The sequence below is a fragment of the Poecilia reticulata genome, linkage group LG22 (genome assembly GCF_000633615.1).
Source record: "Poecilia reticulata strain Guanapo linkage group LG22, Guppy_female_1.0+MT, whole genome shotgun sequence".
Lineage (NCBI taxonomy): Eukaryota > Metazoa > Chordata > Actinopteri > Cyprinodontiformes > Poeciliidae > Poecilia > Poecilia reticulata.
Window position 1 is genome coordinate 9,771,146 of NC_024352.1, and position 3,275 is coordinate 9,774,420.

Here is a 3,275-nt window from a genome sequence, read left to right on the forward strand (position 1 = left end):
GCGACTTGTGGGTTTTCTTATGGTGACGGGAGATCGGAGGAGTGGAAACGCTGGAGATTCCTCTGGGAAGAGGGAAAACAAGTGAGTATTTTGTTTACATCATTTCCCCTTTTCTAGGTCATCTCTTCTCTGACTAATTGGTCCCAGTGTGACGGAGCTGCGTTTTCCTGTCCGTCACCAGATGGATGTCACTCCTCACCTTAGAAGTAAACATGAAAACTAACCATCACTAAATTAATACACTTTAATTGGGAGTTTTTGTTACTTGGAGGGAAATATATTCATGAATGTGATGATCTTGGGTACGGAAAAGCTTTTTATTCCCCTGTCTCGGTAGGTGGAGTCCTTTGCTACCATAGAAACTAAGCTTGAAGAGTCATAAATGTGTCAAAAGTAGTCGCTGGTAAGAGTCTGAACCAGAAGTCAGCTGATGGCACCTTCAAAATAAAAGCCGAGCAGCAGGAGACCCGCCAGCTTGTTAACCAGGCAGGAACGCAGAGTTGACCTTTTCTAGCTTTGTTTCATTCAGTGTATGAATGAACGTGTCCGTAACACCTTAATGTGTTCACATTAAGGTGTTCAAAGAAAGTGAAAATGCATACATATATATACTATATAGAATATACTTTCTTCTCTCTTTCTTCATCTTTACTCCAGACATAAAATGTCCATAGTGAAGGGATTTTTAAAAATACTCATGCAGGAAGAAAAATAAGATACAGGGCATATAAAGTAAAATATTGCAGACAGGAGGAGCATGCTCCCATTGGATGGCAGCCAGCCAGGTGAGCCKCAGCTCGCTGCTGCCTCACAGGCTTCGCTTCCGAACATTTGAATGGGAAAATGCGAAAATTCAGCCATTTTGAAGAAAAAAAATCATCAGAATATGTTAAGCTAAATAAAAAATAGCTCTGACTCACTTGACCGCACGTCACTGAGCAACTTCATGTTCAAAAACAAGCCCAAAAAACTGCAACCGCAGATGAGCACCAGCACCACTCGTGACCCCTCTAGGGATAAACGTGTAAAATAGTGAATGGACTAAAAAAGTCCATTCACTATGGAGTGAAATACATGAACTTAAAAAGTTCATGTATTTCACTAAATTGAAACACATTCAGATTCTGCGTTACGTCCCTGTGTTTGCTGTCAGAGCGCAGCGCACATCAATCCTCCTGCGGCTCCACAACTCKGATGAATTCACAGATTTGTGACGTTTATCTTAATATTAATGATTATAATCAAGGGCGTAGGAACAAGTTTATCATTGGGAGGGACACATATCGGAAACTTGAACGATCCGTAAATAGATTGAGCAAAAATGTCAAACAATGGTGTCATCAATGTGCTACTCTAATCTGACCCCTTGTAACGAGTAATCTAACGTGTTACTATTTACAATCCAATAATCAGATTAAAATTACGTATCCAAATTACGTATTTGTGATTATTTTTAGAAAACACATATTGTTGCTTTCTTCTTTTTCCTTGGGGAGATACGTTTATTATTATTATTATTATTGTTTTTAGACCATTTTTAAGTAATAAATGTCAATGGCAAAATAATAATGCAAGAACACAATCTGAAAGATCAGTAAACTTTAAATTATAATGAACATTTAACGCTGCAAAAGGAAGGCATTTCAAATATCCAAAATAAATAAACAAAAAGACAAATAAAATTAATTTTGAAGTCTGCAAATAAAATTTTCCTTCAAAAAAAGGTTTAGCTGAGACCAAAGCACCAACCAGAAAGCTTTTATCATACAGTTTTTTGTAGAAAGAAAGAGAAATAAAAAGAGAAGAGATAAATCATGCCAATGGAAATTATTGAATTTGTTTTAATTTATCACGAGCACGGAGCTCGGTTCATTGTGCGCGTTGAAGCGGACACGCAGCGGCACGAGCCGACGCCGCCGCATGCGCAGCGTGTCGCAGCGCCTCGAGCATCTCTGGATCTTTGTAACTCGGTGCGGATCACGCGCGCCGCTCTCCCAGGCGGCTCCAATGTAAACCTTAACTATAAACGCCATACCGCTGTCTTGGCTCAAAAAACGCGAACTGTTACAACCGCGACTATAACTCAGCCTTCAGGAGAGTCAAAAGGAGATGAAAGCTCGGCGGGTGGGCTGGTACACTTTATAATCAGTTAACTCACACAAAGTAAACATCAGATTTTCACTTTTGCAAAATTTGCTAACTCTAAATGTCTTGTGTCTATAAGCAGATACGCAGTATTTTGAAAGAGCTTATGTTTTATAAAGAATATTGCCATGATTTATATGGTTTGTAGTGGTGAGAATGAACGCTGATACCCAGATGATGATGATGATGATGATGATGATGATGATGATGATTTAATAAAGAGAAGCTCAATTACAGTCCAGTACAGGCGGCACGGCAGTAACACTAGCACATAGCTAATACCGGTAGCAACTGAAAAACTGAAGACTGAATAGGAACAAATCTCAAAATAACTATACAGAAAAACACGGATCACAACAAATATTACTTGTTATTAATTTGGTTTTAAGAGATAAGTAGGTTTTTTTTCTGGTAACGAACTGCCACAAAGTATAAATCGAGATTTTTACTTTTGTTTTGAATTTGTGTTTTATAATATATCTGCCACTAATGACAAAAAGAACTAACTTTTCTGCAAAATTCACTAACTATTCTTAAAAAGTATAAAATAAGTGGTATTTCAACAGAGCAGAAGAAATCCTATGTTTTTTGAACAATAACAATTTTTGTTGCTAATCTGTTGCTAAGAGATGAGTGTGTTTACTGGTAACCAAGTGCCACGAAGTTTTTATGTTTTTTGAACAATAATAATTTTTGTTGCTTATCTGTTGCTAAGAGATGAGTGTGTTTACTGGTAACCAAGTGCCACGAAGTGAACTTCAGATTTTTACTTTTGCGAAATTTGCCAACGGTAAAGGTCTTGTATCTCAGGTAAGCGTTATTTCGAAAGAGCTTTAGTTTTATAAACTTTTATTATTAATTTGGTGTTAAGAGATAAGTAGGTTTTTTTCTGGTAACGAACTGCCACGAAGTCTAAATCGAGATTTTTACTTTTGTGTTGAATTTGTGTTTTATAATATATCTACCACTTATGACAAAAAGAACAAAATTTTCTGAAAAATTCACCAACTACACAATTGTTAACAAGTATAAAATAAGAGGTATTTCAAAAGAGCAGAAGAAATATGTTTTTTGAACAAAAACAATATTTGTTATTAATCTGTTAAGAGATGAGTGTGTTTACTGGTAAC